General features: G+C 39.7%; 1 long non-coding RNA gene across 18 annotated transcripts in view; it reads right to left on the bottom strand.

Moving 5' to 3' along the window:
* LOC107078070 (uncharacterized) overlaps positions 1 to 19,929 on the bottom strand; it is a 264,300-nt gene that overhangs the window by 37,869 nt on the left and 206,502 nt on the right. For 2 of the 18 annotated variants that reach the window (XR_001479050.2, XR_001479056.2), the window contains exon 5: positions 1,562 to 1,605. The exons of the other annotated variants lie outside the window; for them this stretch is intronic. This is a non-coding gene — a long non-coding RNA (uncharacterized lncRNA). The remainder of the gene's footprint in view (positions 1 to 1,561; positions 1,606 to 19,929) is intronic. 18 annotated transcript variants of the gene reach the window in all.

The raw sequence follows: 19,929 nt of genomic DNA, 5'->3' as shown, positions 1-19,929 counted from the left end.
TTCATTCATTACTTTAAAAAAACCCCCACAGATAGCCTTGAATGAAGCACACCAAAGGCTAATGATTATAAGAAAGCTTTTCCAGGTTTTCGCCATCTGTCAGTTTTCCGAAAAGCGGGATAGGAAATTGGCTCTTTTGGTCGCTGCTTGCGTATAACAAGCAAGTGAAAATGATTGTTATAGATGACCTTTCAACACCACTCTCATATGGGCTTAATTGACTGGTACCCCCACACTGCTTAAGCCAAACCGAGAAAAATCAGTGGCAAATTATGACAGGAAAAAAAAAATCACAGGAACACTGTAATGAGAGGGGCGACATCCCGTCTCACATGCGGCAGGTGCAGTAAACCTTTCAGTGTTGGACCGGACTGGAAAACTACTGGAAACGAGATAGAATCTGACTCCTTTTAGGGGGCTGGAATCATTCATAAAGTTCACGTTTCATAGCAAATAGTGGCATGGGAGCCAAGGCAAAGGAGGCCAGAGACAAAACACAAGATAAAGCAAAGGAGAAAAGACTTCTTCTATAGTACATTCCAAAAATATTTATGACCACTGCGAGCAAGCACATCGGGCCATTGCACATACAGTATAGTACAGCCACACAATGTGGAGTGTACAGGAAGGAGGTACAGCCCCAGGTTTTTAGTATAACATTCCCGGTGACGTAAACAATATTAAATGGGTGGGAAATCAGTTGAGAATGGCAAGGTGGGACAGCACTCTGGCCCTGGGTTAAGTTCCTGTGGTGCAATCTGCGTGAAGTTTGTATGTTCTCCCTGTGTCTGCGAAGGTTTCCTCTGGGTGCTCCAGTTTCCTCCCACTGTCCAAAGACATACTGGTAGATCAATTGGCTACTAGGAAAATTGACCCCGGTTTATCTGTGTCTATATCTGGATGTGCCCTGCGATGGACTGGTGTCCCATCCAGGGTGTATCCTGCCTTGGACCCATTACTTGTCGGGATAGGTTCCGACTCCCCCTGCGACCCTGAAATGGATAAAGCAGTTAGAAAATAGATAGAAGTACCTCAAAATGCTCAGTAATAACATCTTCAGATTCCTTCTGAACAGCAGGACATTTCTGGATATGATATTTCTAAGTTCCCATTTATTCCTCCCTCCCTCTCTTCCGCTGGATGATGTTTGGAATGACTCCAACAGCTTTGTTCGTCCCATCCACAATATTGAAGAGCTCCTTCAGTAGCTTCTAACTTTTTAACCCTAAACAGTGGAGACACCACTGGAGGTAGTGGCGGTGAGGGGGTCAAAAATGGGCTTGCTTAAATAATGGGTGGGGATGTGGAGAAACCTTTGAATGTTTTTGTCAGTTTGTTTGATTTTAAGGGTAGAGGATGGGGGTGGGGTGATAAATCCATCTTTTTTTAACTTTCCAAATGTTTGTGGGGGGGAGTGGTATTGTGGAAGATTTTAGAGAAAGCACAAGGACAAGGAAATAGGTACATTTCAGAGAAGGGGCTTGCCCTCTTTCTCCTGCCTTTGACTTTTTAATTGCTCCTACTGTATGTATATCTTTCAATTTGTCATAAAAGTTCTTACCTTTCAGGCCTTCACTTCATTGAGGTAGCCCCAATTTAGGTATCCTTAAAAAGTTTAAGAAATGTATTGGTCCTCATCCCAGCCACTCACATACACTAGTAAGAGGAAAGGGGCTGGCAAACAACTCTGCAGCATTCCACGTTTTGCACCACACATGTCTGATACTGTGTTTCAGTCGATTCAGAAAGCTCCCCTATTCTTGTCATTCGAGGCTAGAAAAAACGGTTTAGAGAACTGCATCCTCAGAATTAAAGAGCAGAATGTTCAGGAGCAGTCAGAAACATCTAGTGACATTTCCAATGAAGCCATGTAAATGAGTGAAACATGTTTCCGATCTACACAATCTGATTATCTGTGACAAAGAATATGCCCTAGAAGTGCCTAGAGTTTATTTATTTTTACTGATTCTAGGAGTGTACGTACAACACATGTTAAAATGGATGGCCTGTTGCTTCCTGTGTCAGCGCGATCTTGAAACTTGAGCCCTCTGCACACACCATTTGCTCGGGACGTTTGCATGTTTCACTGGATTCAATATGATCCATCGACTAAAGGCTTGCGGATTTTTACTTATCTTGTTAAAAAATGTGGGGAAATACTATCAGGAGCCGGAAGCTAATTTAGTTATTATTTTGAAGAACCAGAATGACTGATAAAGACATCAGAAACCTATTCATTAAACCTAGCTTGGAACGTTATTAACATCAGCCAAGAAAATGATTAACATTAGCCAATAATTTGGTGTCTTCGCTAGTGAAGATTCATACTGGATAGAACATTTATATAATGTAATAATATTACCTACTACTGTATATATTTACTTTCGTTCTGGGCAGCTTTAAAATCCATTACAGCTAGTCAAAACCAGTTTGTTGTTTACTCCACATTGTTATAGTTTATTCATTCATTTTTATTGTACCAGAATGCACTTCCTTCAAGGTAAGGAACAACCGGTGTTAAAATAATGAACTACAAGCATATGGAGTTCTGTGTGTGCAACTGACTGTTTTTACCTAATTTTAATGCAATTATTTTTGTCGGCACTTTAGTATCTTCACGGTTATTTCAACTATAAAAGTCACCGAACCCTTGGGGAACATAAGGCACTGTACAATAACCCTTGGAGAGTCCCAATCAGAGTCGACCACAGCCCAGTAGACACATTCAAATTTATTAATGTAAGCATTCTTCTATTTACATTTAATTGCTGCACTAACAGGCAGTTTTTCCTGTTTTCTGTTTTAACATGCAATATAATTGTTTTATTTGGCAATAAAACTTTTCTGTGATTTACCCTCCCTATCCCTGAGGTCTCCTGTTTCATTTATATGTACTTTTTTACATTAATAGTTGCATGTCCAACCTGTTCCAAAAGGATGTGCATTTAAACATATTCAAATTAATTTAAAAAACAGTTAACAGTGCTTCTTTATCCAAAGATACATGGAAATATACTATTTTTAGAGCCTGAACATCACTGTTCTATAATTTAAAGCAAATTGGTTTACTTAATGTATATGCTTTATATATATTACATACTTACTATATGATAGCTCACTACAGTATATCTAAATGGTTATTAACGTGAGCAAATGAACCAGATGGATTGAATAGCCTCCTCTCATTTGTAACCTTTTTTGTTTTTCATTACGCTAAGGTTAAAAAGCATATCTGTCAGCTTTTTAAAAAAAAAAACACATTGGATTATAACATAAAAACAAATGACTTCAACACCATTTGAAAACTGATAAAAAAACTGCTTTCTCTTTTGGGACTTTCACCAATCAAAAGAGAAACCCCTTTCTTAACAAGTGTCAACTGTAGCTTGAAATTCCGCAGGGAATATGCCAAGTTCTATCTATTTGGAAATGCTGTTTGGATACTGGCAAATTCAAATTTGCATCTCATGCAAGTCATAAGACTCTATAAAACTTAAAAAAGCATCTGTAGAAAACACTGAAGATACACAACTTTAACTCTACGTACGCCTTTGAATTTAAGCTCCGGAAGCAAATAATAGCACACAGTATGTCTTTGCCTGAAATGTTGCAATCCCTCAGCCCAAAAAAATGTGGTGCCTTTTCTTCACATCTAACGTACATTTACATTGACAACCGAACCTCATAACACTAACTACTTGTACAAAGGTATCATGAAGAGCCAGACATAGAGGGCCAAGCACTGAGAAGCAAGGCAATGCTAATATAAACTCAGGCAACAGTCAATATCAATTTGCCAGTTACAAATGTACATTCTGAGAGTCATGCATCCATTTTCTAATTCCTGTCACCAATACAGGGTCGTGGTGGTGCTGAAGCCTACCCTGGCTAGCCATGGGCACAAGGCAGATTACAACCTGGATAAGATGCCAGTTCATCAGAGGTCAGCATTCTAAGAGCCAATTTTGTTTAATTAATTAGAAAACGTGAATCTGTCAGCTTCATTCTTAGGTAGTTTCCCACACATCATCGCCACAATATACTTTATTGTTTGCTGTCACACATTTCTATGCTAATAAGGAGCCTGAATTGTGTTTAAACATTATTAAACCTTTAATAGTAAGGTATTAAAAGTGCAATATTAAACAGTATGAGTGCAGTGTTAAATTATTTAATGTGGTTCAACTTGGGGTCATTTTTGGTTGATTCCAAATGACCCTAAGTTGAAAGACGTTAAATAATACAAGGGAAAATAAAAGTAAAGAGTTTCAGGGTGCTGAACTGAATTCATTTGTGTGTTTCATTCATTCCAATGACTGCAATAAACTGGTATTAATAAAACCCATCTTGCAATTTGATACTGTTCTTCTGTATCGATACGTCCAGGTGTGTGCTTTATTTTTGTCAGGAGGATTTGTATATCAATCAGTTCTTGCTGAAAAATATTCTGCAACATCTCATGTGATGCTAACACAGGCAGACATGTCTTTGTAAGATCAATTTTCTTTATGAAAGACTTAATTAGAAAGGCATTTAGCACTACCATAAAAATGCTAACATACTCAAAAATAGGCCATGTACAGAACCTAGTCGGTCTTATTCACATTTTGAAGCATAATCTTAGAATGGTACTTTCCAGGTTTTGTGAAAGAAGTACTACTTGCTGGTATCTGAATCCTTCACAGCTGGTTTACTTCAGATTGTTTATTCTTGTTTCTCTCAAAATAATTTACACAAAAAACATCGCTCTATTCTTCCCCTGGATTTAGCATGACGAACACTGCTTTTGTCACAGACATTCCCGATTAAACCACTAGTCAAATTCCTGACTAATGATGCTGTGTGATTGAAAAGAAAAACACTTACGTTTTAGCTATAAATAATCGTTAAAAAATCCCAGTGTCTCGATAACTAGAAATGTGCTACCATTTGATCTTAAATTGAAGACATACATAACAAACGCATTAGCTGAACAGATGTATTTGGTTTTTATTATTGAAACTGAAATGCATATTAATTACAGCTTTGGCTTAGGGATGCCCTGTTCTGTCACTGTGGGAAACCCCTTTCTAATGAAATATTTGCCAAAGTGCGGATTTAAACAGGTGTGCAGAGTGTGGATACAGAATGAAACATCACATCTGAGGCAAGACAAGCACAAAGCTCTTTCATACAGTATCTGATGTAGTGACTGACGGCAACCTGTTGCCTCCAGACAACCATCAAAATCAAGATATCCACAAGTTAACAACCACCACCACTACAACAATTCCTTACACTTGCATAGCCCTTTCCTGGACACTCCACTCAAAACACCTTACAGGTAATGGGGACTCCCCTCCACCACCACCAATGTGTAGCTCCCACCTCATTGATGCGACAGCAGCCATAGTGCACTAGTGAGCTCACCACACATGTCAGTGGGGAGGAGTGATGAAGCCAATTCATAGATGGGGATTATTAGGAGGCCATAAGTGGTAAAGGCCAGGGGGAAATTTGGCCAAGACACCATGGTAACATCCCTACTCTTCTCAAGAAACACTCTGGGATTTTTTAATGACCACATTGAGTGAGGACCTTGGTTTTACATCTTATCTGAAAGACGGTGCCTTTTTTTTACAGTATAGTGACTGCGCCATTTTCCTGGAGCACTAGGACCCACACAGACTGCATGATGACCTCTTCCAGCAGCAACACTAGCTTTCCCAGGAGGTCTCCCATCCAGGTACTGGCCAGGCTGCTGAGCTTTAGTGAGTTGCCAGTTGCCTTTGTTAAATACATTCTGGCTCATTTCCAATTAAATGTTTGTCCTCAGCAGGTGTTCTCCTAGTTCCGAATAAGCGAGTGACTGTAGAGAGATGGATGCAAAAGTCCTGAAATGTAACAGTCTTTGCTTCAGAAGTTGAAAGTTCTCTTCTAAACAGTTTGTTCCCAATATTAAAATCAAAAGTAACAGCTCAAATTGTATGTTGGTGGAACATCTTCGAGTGAGGCTAAAAAAATTGAACAAAGACTAAATATAATTTTGACACTTGCTTTTAAGGACCCCCACATAACCTTTCCATCATCCATCCATTTTCATAATAGCTTTATCCAATATGGAGTTGTGGGGGAGCCAGAGCCTAATTTGGCAAGCAATACGTACAAGATGGACACCAGTCATCATCTCTTTGCTTATTTTTATTAAAAATACATCCTTTTATAACCAGTTTCTGAAAAAACTGGTTTATATCCCATATTACTATGCTTGCATTCTTACATGATTCCTCAGGCTGAGGTCCAGTATAGGGTTAACCATGTTTTTTTACCCTTTGACTCTCAGCATGGGACATGACTAAGTTTCTGATTTGCGTTCACAACAACCAAAAGCACATCTTCTTTCGAAAGTGTGGGCTGGAGGGATATTCGGAGAGACTGTGCAGTGTGGTTCACTTTCCTCTGCCGTTGGAGAGCCTGAGCTCAGCTCCAGTGAGCGTCGCCCAGAACATTGTATTCCACTGTTTTTATACCGATGGAGATGGGGAGGGAGGAAGGGGGGAAACTTTAAAACAAAGGAGAAGCCTGGATTAAGTCATGAGCAGCAAACTACATAGGTTGGATTTTTAACAGATGAGATCATATCCTTTCCCCAAACTGCAAGGAACTCCTTTTCATCAGCGACCAGCAACACGGATATTCGTAACAACACAGAACATCCATAGCTGGGGCCGGTGACTTCCTGCATGGCCAGAAAACCATCAGCAATCACTCATTTACTAATTTTGCAGAGCTCCTCTGCCCAGGACGAGAGATTCACAAGATTCTCCTCCTTGTTTTCCAGCTAAAACGAATCGCCAGAGAGAAAGAGAGAGCAAGAGAGAGAGTGGACGAAAGCATCTATCTGTGCTGGCACAAATTCTCTCTTCCTTCCTAAACAGGCCCTGTTTTACAAGACTCCTGGCCAAGTACTGGTGATTGTTTCAAATGCCGATTTAACACACAGTGACATTTCAGAGACTTTCCTTAAACATGATAACTAGGCTATAAACCAGCATGTGTATTAGAAGTCACGTGAGCATGTGTCTGATGTGAATACTCCAGCGCGGAAGTTCATGTTCACGCATGGGATTTTAACTTTTAAAACACACCCTGTTAGGCAATAACCCAGCAGCACTTTTACCATAGAATTACCAGTTTACCATAGGATTTTTGCACTTTGGCTTAGATTTTATCATAGTCTTGCACTGACTTCCTATTGTTCTCAACATGTCTGTACTGCACTTTTCAAATCTAAATTACGAGCAAAAAAGCATGTAGACTAAGACAACAGAGAGGTAAACTGTGTTTAACGGGCAAAAATGGGACATAGCAGATATACATTTGACTTTATTTCTTATCCATTATGCAAACATCAGCACTACGGAGTGCAACATATTTGTTTCTTAATTTCTCTCAGCTCTCGAGAACCTAAACTGCAGCTAAACAAGTTCCTTTTTGAAGCAGCAACCGGAACCTATACAGGATGCATTTTCATTCCTGGCCCCTGATAGACATGCAAACATCACATATCAATACAAGCATGCACCCACATGCAGCGACAAACACCCACATATTCCGTCTCTGTCTCTTAGGTGGCTGCGTCAAACAAAGGTTTGCCTTTTCTGTTTACTCACAATTTGGCAAGTTGCTACTTTCTGATTGCTCAACGTGAAACTGGGCTTGGACCGTATTCCAGGAGGGAAGTCATGGCACATGCACACACACACACACAAAACTGAACCTTCAGGATTTTGATTAGCTAAATGAATGAAAATACAATAAAGAGAAAAGGTAAAGTACGTGTCGATGTCATGGCAATGGTCCCTATTAGAACTTTAAAAGAAAAAAACAAACTACGGTCCCCCGAATGACAGGACTCAAGATACCAAGTGGCTGTTTTTTTTTTCATCCACAATTTTCTCAATGTCCTCGAGTTCCCTTTTATTCATCCTGCATATCCCAGACCCTCCAGACTAGTTTTCACTTAGGGGGCCTCAAACATTCTCTATTTTTTTTCCGCTGCAAAAGCTCTCAAGACACTCTGATGGATGCTATTGCCTCAGCCTTTCATATCATTTTACAGCCCGGCCCTTTGATCTGCCAGCAGCCTTTATGTCAGGCCTGGGTGTTCTAAGAAGACAGAGCATGGACAAAATGCCAATCCCTTCCTGCCGCCACCTGTGGAAAAACAAAAATGTCTGTGGAGACCCCCAGCACGAGTAGCGAGAGTGTAGGAAGAGGGCAGAGAAAGAGGCAGAAACAGAAGGCCCGGGAAAGAAAGAGAGCAAGTCACAGGCAGGCACGGATGTGCCTGTGCAGTTAGAATTAGGAAGGAAGAATCGAAAAAAAAGGAACTCCGGTAAAGGAACTGACAGCAGTTAGCACATTTTGAATCGGAACAGGGCTGGACAGCTGGAGCAAGCTGATTGGCTGGGGCGCTGTGAAACACAGGCTTCCTGTGACCAGCTGCTGGGCTGAACTATGAATGACAAGGGTAATAATTGATTACTAGCTGGCAGCTCAATAGGAAGACAGAATGAACAGGAAAGATGAGGTACTGTACAGCTGCCTCACTGTATCCTGATTGAAAAAAAAAATCTACTTGACTCCTTTTGATTGCTTTCAATGCATAAGCTGTAATTACAACAGCGTTCTGCAAGCCCTTTTCTAAATTTAGTGCCGGTCGGGGTGCTCTTGAAATTGCTGTTGGAAAATGACATCATAGCTCTGTGAATGCATTTTAATTTAGTGCTGTTAGGACTATTAGGCGAAGACATGTAACATCTTTGTGAACTTTGTGTACAAGTCTTGCCAAAGGTGTCTGGTGATTATTTAAGTGGATTATAGTCCAATAGTGTTTAAGGTGAGAACTGCTAACTTTGTTTCACTTCTGAATGGAGACACAATTCCACTCACAGCTCTTAATTGCGCAGAGAGGTAGAGTAATTTGTTAATGACCTTGCCAACCAATTCCATAATTATTTAGTTACCTAAGGATCACAATTTATTAATTTTTCCTGTTTATATATTTACATCTTCATCTCTACAGTTTCATGTGAACATAACAATTAACATCTCCAAGCTGCATCTATATACAGTAGGAGACTGTATAACTGTGTGAAAGTATCTAATATTTATTGAAGAGGTGAACAACAGCTGTTGAGATTTAGATAGATTTAACAATAGTATAACATCTGGAAAACAAACATGCCTTTTTCAATGGAAGAAGCTTTTAATTAATCACAGCATGGATGTTTTCACCTATAGTATGTTACATATTAAAGCAGGAATCAAAGATTTACTTTGTTACAAAACCTCTTTCGTCATTATCGTCATCAAAGCTTTCAATTGCTCAGACTTTTAAAATATTTTTTAATATGTCAAAACCAACACAGAGTAAACGGAGATAACACTTTATTAAATTTCACTGTGTTCACTGTACATTTGACTGCTGGCAAAAACCCCAGTTCACTTGCTTTCATAATGAATACATTTATTTATTTAAAGTCCTTCAGGCAGGTACGTATTGTTAAGCAAAGACTCAATCCTGAAGATCAAGGAGCTTTTAAAATAACACAGGGGAAGATACAGATATGGATATATAAAGTAAAATTATTTCAAAGATTCTTAAAATCACTTTGACCATGGTATAGTCAGTCAAGAGGAAGTTGAAGGCACCTAGACTCTATCTAGATCACATAAAAAAACATCTTAATTTCCTGTTGGTGTACCTACAGTATATCTAATTGATACTGCTAATATTAGGCAAAAGGTTGTGAAGTCAGACAAGACAATACTGCAACCTTTTTAGTCTAAATGCAAAAAAGCAGTATATCTGACACAAACCCAGCTTGGTGTATCATTCCGTCAACACCATCCCTACTATCAAGCATAATAGTGGAACCATTATGTGTTAGTTCTTCAGTTAATCAGCAGTTCAACCAGTTTTGTACCATTGTTTTGTTTGGGTAATTGGCATCCACAGTTAACTAAACTAATGGCAATTCCCAAGATCAAATCACTTAATCATCACTACAGGCAAGTGACGGTACTGGTCGAGCTATTCAGGAACCCTCAGACACGGCTTTGCAATGACTTGATTTGCCATCTAATAGAGCATATTTGCTATTGCCCAAAGGAAATGCAATAAAGTGTTGCACAACAATGCAAATACCTTTGATAAAGCAATATACAGTATTAGCACCTCTGAATTAATAGCTTCACATTCTTCCTTTATAATTTTCAGCTGCAAATGTGGTCATTTCCTTTTTGAAAACAGGAAGAGGCAGATAGTTGCTTTATATACAGTACCAATAGATTGCCAGTATAATTCATTCTGCTGAACACAATCTGTGCAGGAGGATTTACAAGAAAAAACTTACAGAATGAAAATCTATAAATATGTACTTTTTTATAATTTCCCATAAATACAGTCAAGACTTACATGCAAAAAAGTTCATAGTGGTTAAACTGTACACACCATCGGATACAGCAGTCAGGAAACAGCAGCATACAGAAAGCATTTTCTTTGCTAAACATAGTCTGAGGCTTTGTATGGGGTGGGGTGGGAATTCTTAAAACAGAATTTACCTAATCTTTTGTCAGACAGAGGTGGCCTTAATTAGCCTCAAGTGATCTGTAGCACACAACGTCTCCACAGAAGCCTTTGTGAAGAAGATAAATATCTGAGTCTAATCTAGGGACACAATTAAATCTCCTTGCCTTTGGCAAGTTGCATATCTATATGCAGAAAATTAATCTTTCTCTCCTTCTCAGCTTGATCATTTTCTTTCTCTCGTATTTAAGTTTCTCATGCCCTTCTCCAAGATACCTTACCAAGAAGAAATGGAAAAAAATCACATCAATAGAAATCAGCAAAGCTCTTCAAGGTACAGCAGTGATAGAACAAAAAACTGCATTTTGACCAAGGAGAAATCAGGAAGGCACCAGAAGCTGGTTAGAGCAGTAAGTTACTGGTACATTCTTCCAGATATCCCCTTGTTCTCTAGGAACAGGATACCTGGAAGAAAAGAGTGAGTGTCCCAGAACAAGAAAGACCAGCAACTTAGTGACCAGCACACAGTAAGTGGTGAAGATGAGTCATGTCGAAACAAAATAAAAAGGTGACACCTTCTCAGAGGTTTGTCAATCCGTAGTGAGGCTAATTTCTTTGTGTGGATAATTACTGAGAGCAAGTAATTTGTATAAAGATGCATCAATTTGGAATACAACTCTGCTGGGGAATTAATATAGCTTCATTGCAAAGACAAATGCAATTTATGGTTAAATAATCCAACGAGAGAATATGAATCTAACAGGTAATCAGACTTCAACAGTGAAACTTCAAATGGAAATTCCTTCTCTTGGCATGACTCACTCCTTGTGTTAAACAATGACGGTTGCTGCTGCCCCAGCTCTGATTTCCTCTGTAATACCTCGACAAAGAATGGCTTACTCCTACACCTTTCAGAAATGGTGCGGGACATAACGTCTGAGTAATAAGAAATGTGTGATGCATGAGAAAAAAAAAAAATTACACTTGACAGAATCTTCTGTCATTAGTGCATCATTAGATATGCTTCGCAGTGAATACATGACAAGGCATGTGTAAGAGGATGCAGTTTATGCTTTATACTGGAGGGTTCTGCAAGGTAAGAAATCACTGGAATAAAAAAGGAACTCTTCCAGTTCAAAGCTTTAAATTCTTAATGTCTTGTTGAATTTTACTTAGCGCACTTTGTTTTGTACGTCCGCAATACGGTAAAAACAAAAGACAGGGGTCATTGTTGTGAGCCAAGATGTTATGATACAATTGGCAATTTCATGGGCTGGGTCTATGATACCAAACAAGTAGGTGAATTATATTTTTCGGGGGAAAGAAGGACAATAAAGGAGAAAGAAATGTCTTTACAAGATCACCTCTCTTCAAATGCTATGGACAAAAAAAAACAACAACAGCCAGTGCTGAAGTATAGCCTCAGAAGTTCCTTTTTTAGAGTAATTTCTTTTCAATAATTTAGGAGGTTTTGGCGGGGAGGGAAGGGAGAGTGTAGCCAAGGAAACTGACATTTTTTCTCTATATACAGAATGTATTCTATAATACATTTGCAGATACACAATGGTTACACAGGGGTACACTGACTGTCTGTCTGCAACTACACAGACAGGAAATCCTTCTGGTTGCAGGCCAAGTGGGGAGCCTGAGCCATCACAAGCCTTCCTTTTGATCTTGGCATTCTCACCCTTGTTTTAGATCTGAAAAGTTTGAACCTGCCCCTCTCTTGCTTCACCTCCCTAACAGGGTGTCTCTCACACTCATTTCAGTACTGCTCCACCCTGCCTCTTCTCACATCTCTCTAGGGTGCTGCAAGGCGGGGACTGGTGCACAAGCTAATAGCTTATGGGTGGTCATAGGCAGGGAAGTCAGGTTGTCTCTGAGGGCAACTTTGGGTCACAAATCTAAGTCCTTTAAGTCATTTTCAGAAGTGTGTACTTCTTTTTTTTCTTGTTAAAATGTGGGCAGGGGTGGTACACCCCCTTGTTTCTTTTCCGTTTCTAAAAATTCCTCTTGGGCTATTTAAAAATGTGTTTACAGCTTTAGTATTTTAGGGTCGAGGCGGCTGTATTACTCAGTATTACTCATATTTTTTTCTTTATGTAACGACAGGGGATTTCACTATGTATATTTGTTTGTAAACAGGACGGCTTAGTGTCAGGCGTGATCACCCAGTTTTTTAACTTTCTAATGAAGATTCTCAGAAAAATACTGGAAAAGTATGACCCACCATCGAGTACAGTTGTTTTACTGTTGGTGACTGGAAACTCTGTTATGATCTTTCCCACAGTTACATTGAAAAAAATGGCATAAAATGCTGTCTCCAAAGCAAGGTGAATGGAAAATAACAATTTAAAGTACAAATTAAAGCTACAGTATTTTTATCGATCATTCTTTAAGTAAAAAAGTTCCCATTCAGTTAATCAGATAATAACAAAACTGTTTACTTCAAAACCAGTACATAGCATTAAAGTTTCTAACTAAGTAAGTTTAGGGTGTGAATTTTTGTTTGCTGAATAAGATGTTGAAAGGCAGCTTTATAAAAAAAATATTAAGGCAACGGTATGATTTCACAGATTAATGGAGCTGTTAAACAGAAGCTTGAGGGAAGGTCAATTTGTAATCTCCCACTTCCGCTCTCTTATGCATAAATATTTTATCTGCTGGGCACTGTTTGACTGTATTTCTCCTGTCACCCCGTCCTCCATCCCATCTTCACTGTGGTAGCAGCATCCCTGGTTCATTCCTCACATTTGTGTAAGTGAGGGTTTGTTGGCTGATTTGACCTCATGGCGAATGCTAGCCGATGTTAAACATTAAAACATTAAGTACATTATCCCTTTATGTTCTTCATCTTGTTGTGACAAGTGAATTGGAATGTGACCAAACTACTGCATAATGGTTTGTTATCTCTTTTAGGAAATTAGGAAAAATATGGGATTTATTTGTAAGACTGAGCCGAAATGATCAGGCCAAAGTCTGCATAAAACGTTTTTCACCAAATATGGTCTGTTGGTCTTACACATATTAGATGCAAAGTGGGGCCATGATCTGGTGAAGTTCTATTGTCTAAGCACAGCAGACTGATTTAGGAACCATAGTCACCAGAGCTGTCTACAACACTAGAACCATAGAAACATTAAGAAAGCATTAGTTCAGACAAGGTCAAACTAATTCATATTTTTATACACCTATAAAGAGTCAAGAAATTCTTTATGTAGCCCTACTCTATATAAAACTCACAGACTGGCTCTCATCATCATAGTGTAGTTCTTACCACACAGAATCTAGAGGCACATCCTGCCCTGCTTGAAAGATATTTTTGAAGACCTCATGGCCATTGACGCCAATCAGTCTGGAAAATGTTACAACCATTTCAACCATGGGAAATGTTTAGAAACCATTTCTAAATCTCTGGGTTTCCACTGTTCCACAGCCAACAGCATAAAATCTGTAGGAATCTGTAGGATTCTCTTGAGTTGGTTACAGTCAGTGCTCTTGACACCAAAATCTGAAAAACACTGGGTAAAACTTCATGGGAGAGTAACAAGGCAGAAACCATTGCTCAATAAGAAGAACATTGATGCTCATCTCAAGTTTGTCAAAAAGCACTTGGATAACCTTCCAGACTTCTGCAGAAATGTTCTATGGACAGATGAGTTGAAAGTGGAACTTACGGGCTACATGGGTGCCAGTATGCCTGGTGAAAACCAAATACTGCATTCCACAATAAGAACCTCATACCAAATGTCAAGCTTTGTATCAAAAAACCCTGCAGGAGAATATCAGGCTGCTTGTCCGTCAGTTGAAGCTGAATGTAACTGTGTCATGCTGCAAGACAATCATCCCAAACATGCAAGAGAATGGATGAAGAAGAAATTCAGTTTTAGAAGGTCAAGGTCCAAATGTGATAAGACCTGAAAGGATTTGACATTTTTTTTAGCAGTTCATGCTAGAAAACCTGTCACGATCGGAATCCCTCCTCTTAACGGTGCTCCAGCCCTTTTGTATTTTAGTTGATTTCATGCACCTGCCACATGTTTAGTCCATCTTCATTTAAGACAGGCGCTCCTGCTATGCCTGGCTCAGCACTGGGAGATGGATGCCCAGAATCCCACCTACCAGTGGATCCAGGAGAGACCCGACGTCATAGGCTTCATCATGACGTCCTGACCATCTGAGTCCGGGGCTCAGAGCGCCTGGCCTTGTTAACCTGTTTTTATTCCCTGTCCCTGTTCCGGATCCCATCCCGGATTTTAACCATGTTTTGTCTCATCTTGGGTGGATCACCCGGTTTTGGACTTTGGACAGCTCCCCGGATCTCCCCCCCTGGACTCACTGGAGAATTGTCCCCTTGGAGAATTCAGAATTCACCCAAAAACTACCAAAAAACCCAACATTGGGTTCTGGGTGACAGAAATATACAAAATTATTTTAAAAACTAGCTACGAAAAGGAGGGGGGGGGGGGGGCAGGGCAATCTTTAAGAATGACCAACAGAGTTCCACATTGAGGATGACACTTAGATGAAATTCTCTTACAGTTAATGCAGAAGTTACAAACAGCCAAAACCAAGGGGTCTCTGCTGCCTCACATTTACACAATGAAAGATCAGTAAGAGTCAGACAGTCAGTGGGAATCAGAAGAAACCTGTGAATGCCTTGTTAGATAGAACAGAATTCCTGAATTGAAGGCACAGCAGGAGAAGCAGAAATGGAGAAAAGAACATAGGTCCCCTGAGTTACAGTTCTGGTTTCTGCCCTTTGTTTTAGCTGGGGACCTTTAACAGAGTGTGAGAAAAGTCTGGATGGTCCAAACAAATGGAGGTGCCAGCATGATCCAAAGACACATTGTCTCAGAAATAGGCATGAGAACATGTCTTGGTGATCTTTTTAAGATGGCAGAAGGAATAAGGAATACTGGTAATGAAACACCTTGGTATTATTATTTTTTAGAAGTATTTGCTTAGCAGAGATGCCACTATCCAGGTTGAATTGCAGAATGTACAATAATATACAGGTATAAAACCAAAGTGTCCATACATTCTGGTTCAAAACCCACCAGCTCAATGTGGCAGACATCCAGATTCTGGACATTTACTCCTGTTTACCCTATCTGTTTATAATAAAAAGGAAAATGAAAAATTGAAATTCCACAAAAGACAAAAAACTTTTTGGACATAAAAATGAAAAGCTTATATGTCCATTACAGTACGTGGACAAAGCCTAAAGTAAATGGTAAGGGTCATTTGCACTAACAGTCCTGTAAATTTGTATTTTACCAGTATCTAATCAACTAATAAATTATTTACACACAATTCTCATACATTCAGGTACAATAAAGCACACAAAGAACATAGATAAAAAGCAAACGAAACCACTGTGAAATCCGTCATTTGCATCACAATTTTTTTTATCGAGTTGGGGTGTTTTAGATTTAATTTTTTCACTGCAGTGCAACAAAAAAAAGAGACATTTGAAAACGAAATGATCACAGCTCTTTTTCTTCTGTTTTTGCAAAACGGGAATACCCCTGAACGTGTGAAAAAAAGCAACTGCCATTAATTCATGTAAGGTTTTGTCTTTCTGTTGCAGCCGCAATAAAGTGTTAATATGACCCTTTGACTCAACATTACATCAGAGCCCAGATGTGATGAGTTTTCACTGCAAAAGGAGACACACTAGTCACCCTGTCTTGATGTTGCAACGGTTTGTATTAGTTAACAAAAATTAATAGTAGAAATTGAATGTAACTCACAGCGTCAATTTGACAGATCATTATTTTTATTGTTATATGCTTATGTACTGACTTTGAAAAGATGAGGAAGTGATCTGTACAATGTAACTTTGTAGCTGGGATTCTTACTCTCAGTCCTTATCCTCACCAGCTATGGTGAATTCTGTTCTGCCATTATATTGGTCTCTCAGTGCTACTGAGAGGTCTATGGGGTTGTGAGTGAGGCCTGTTACATATGTCCCCAATTACATGTAGCCTTAAAGTAAGGCTATCCATTTCTTATTCACAATGCAAACTCACAATGGGAATCAAAGGGATAGGGCATCAGAGGAAGGACAGTCAGAGCACCTATTAAACTCTACTAAGTTTTGCTTATATAGCTAGATAGATGAGACTTTATTGATCCCGAAGGGAAATTGACGTGTTACAGCAGTCCAGCCCAAGACAAGCAAAAACAGACATCAGAATAGATGGAAAATTATACAGAATAAATATAAAATAAATAAATAAAAATAATATTCCTAAAATATTAAAATATTCCTTCTGCAGAAGGCAATGTTGATGGCAAATTGAGGATGCAAGGGAGATCTGTCCCCCTAAATTGTGGTGGGTGTTATCTAATTAAGCACTACCCCTGACGTATACTGTATGAACCATGGATTGTGAGATACACAGCCTGGTATTGAAACTGTACTATCCAGGTTGTGGGGCTCATTCCATAATCTGTTGAAGGTTTTTGCAATGATGGCCACATCATTGCAATAACACCAATGATCACGTCCACATCAATCAATGGCCACCTCACAACATAAAGAGAACCCCTTTATGTTCGCTGTGTAAATCCAAAATGGACGAATACTTTATCTTTTGTACCTCCGAACTGTAATCGAGAACAAGCAGGAAACTCAGCTAACCACAGCCTCCCGCACACCAGCCTAGGAGGGATGAGGCCGTCTCCGCTTTCCTCTGAATTGTGCTCCGTTCAGCCATTCGCTACTTTTCACACCATGAGAGCCACAGCGCTTAGAGCAGAGTGTGTAATGAAGTGTGTGATGTAGGCTTTACTGATAATACTGAGATCTCACATATGCCAAGGAAACCAAAGGGGTCACTGTTACATAGCTACCTGAGTGTCCCTGGCTTACCCAACTCCAGGCAGCTTTGGTGATCAATTCATTCTGAAATGAAGTCCCAGTAACAGACAGATGAAGACCAAACCCAGACCTGAATCAACAGTGTCTAGACCATAATACACAATTTGGGCTGAAAACGTATGGCTTTGCTACTAACCTCAATGGGATCCCGGCTCATTCTCCTTGAATAGATAATAAGTCTTAAACTGCCTTTCTATACAAGGATAAAAAAGCTGCTGCTAAAGAGTTTTATTTTTAATTATGGCAAGAATAAAACAAACGCACTGCTAAACGGAAAGTGTTCCTATACAAGCAGTATTAAAAAAATACTGTTCCTTCTTCACTAATAACCTTTTACAATACAGTAATCCATCTGGTTCTGTCGCCTTATCTAGGAGACTATTTATACTGGTTCCCCATGAGAAGAGTTTTTGTCCCAGGAGCTCTCTAGAGGAAGTTATGGGTTCTTCCCACCATCAAACAACGAGAAAACAAGTTGCTGGGAAAATATTTTTTTTTAACATCTTATTTTAAAATTCTCAAAGCCTTCCCACATCTTCCTATTTCTGAATCTGGTTATCGAGAGGGTGAGACCAAAAGTTTCTACTAGTGAACATCACCACCCACGTCTTGCAAAGAATAAGTGAGTTCCAGGACAAATCTGTCTGGATGTCACCAAGGCTTGGTCAGCTAAAGAAACACTGACTACTGAATGTGGGTTATCTCAAGATACAGTTCATATTTGTAATACCCTACTGCACTGGCAAACAACAGTAAAATTATAATTAAATCATAATAATATTGTGAATTCACCTCCGTGCTAGGGTCCAATCTGGCAGTTAGACTCATGCTTTGTTATACTGCAGAACATCAGCACAGTTGCATGGAGTTAAGTACAGCTGTCTCTTGCTGGATCAAATAGCTCTTAGATCCTGGGTTCAGTTCCTGGGTGGGGGGCAGCCTGTGTTTAGTTTACATATCCTCCCCATGTCCACATGTTGTCCTGCCTGTCTTGCCCTTTTTAAGATGGACTGACTACAGGTGATGAATAGGTGAAGAAGCTACAGTAGGTGGCTTCTTCACCTACTGGCAACTGCGCCACCTTTAGCTCCAGACGTGTTTGAGACGTGTTGCTTTAGTGTTACCCCCTTCTTTTGGATGCTCAATCAGACTGATAAATGTCACATTATTTTATGTTCTGACAAGCCAGCACCACCCCCTTCAGCACTGCAAATCAATACCCTGAGCAGGTAAATACTGTTGAAACCAGGCAGAGATGCATCTGACTCAGCCCTGAGATGCTATGATACACACTGGCAAGAATTACTTGAAACCCCAGCAAGAAGAGGTGGTCTCGTTCCTTGGTTCTCAGACTGTGGTACGTGCCCCCAGGTGGTATGCCAGATGAATACTGGCCTTCTGTACTGAGCATAGGTCAGATTGGTATACTAGCCTACACCACATTTACACACTACACTCACTTCTAAACAAATAAAAGTTCAAGGAAAAAATATTTGCCCATTTTATTGGTTTTGGCTTAATCTGGAATGAAGGAATACTTTACAAACTTCTTCAAAGTGGTGTAGAAGATACGGTCCATGAGTACAAAGGAGTACAAAGTCCATCTCAATGACTAAAGGTACAGTACTTGGAGAACAAATGCATAATGAAAAACCTGAAACAAAAGGACCCAGTTCTCCACCGGGGTGAGGTGAGACAGGTGTACAAGCCGAGCTCAACACTGTTTGAAACTTACTATACGCCGATGAGCTAACAGGCGGTGAGAGATTAGTCAAGAATCTGTGCCGATGACCTGGTCCTGCTGTTTCCCATGGAACAGGAACTGCAGTGTTGTCAAATCTGAACACTGACTGTTAATATGGACAAGACCAAAGTTTTGGTTTCCAGAAAAAAGGAACCATTAAACATTGACTAACACATTAGAACGCACAATCAGCTACACATACCTTGGTTGAAACCAGTTCTTTGATTTTTTAAAATCTCTTTCTTTAGTTTTGAGACGTCCAACTGGGATCGGGAAAGTGGAAGTGATGGGAGGCGATGAGCAACGCTTCTTTGAAAAACACAATGTACATCAACATTCCGGTAAATCCGGAGAATAATCAGTCTGATTAAGAACGACTTTGAGACGAGCTGAGAGAACTTTTAACAGAAGGGGCTGTTTATATTGGAGTGTTACGCAGAAGCAGTGATGATCTTAATTTAGATTTATTGTACTACAATGCATATTGTATGCCTCCATCAGTGCCCATTGTAATCCATGGCCGTACTGGAGGTCATGGCAGTGCTGAGCTTGCTGGGAGATGGCCATCTGGTGGAAGCCTGTGTATGGTACAGTTAATGAAATGGAATATGCAACAATCTGCTACTTACTAGCTAGAGGGGTGTGCAATGAGGAAATGAGCTGGCCTTCTGACCTGGTAACCTGGATTTGATGCCCCATTTTGAACACAATGACGCTACCCCT

This window comes from Lepisosteus oculatus, chromosome 7 (assembly GCF_040954835.1).
Source record: "Lepisosteus oculatus isolate fLepOcu1 chromosome 7, fLepOcu1.hap2, whole genome shotgun sequence".
Taxonomy (NCBI): Eukaryota; Metazoa; Chordata; class Actinopteri; order Semionotiformes; family Lepisosteidae; genus Lepisosteus; species Lepisosteus oculatus.
The sequence above is the reverse complement of the archived record's forward strand: the minus strand, read 5'-3'. Positions and strand labels throughout refer to the sequence as shown.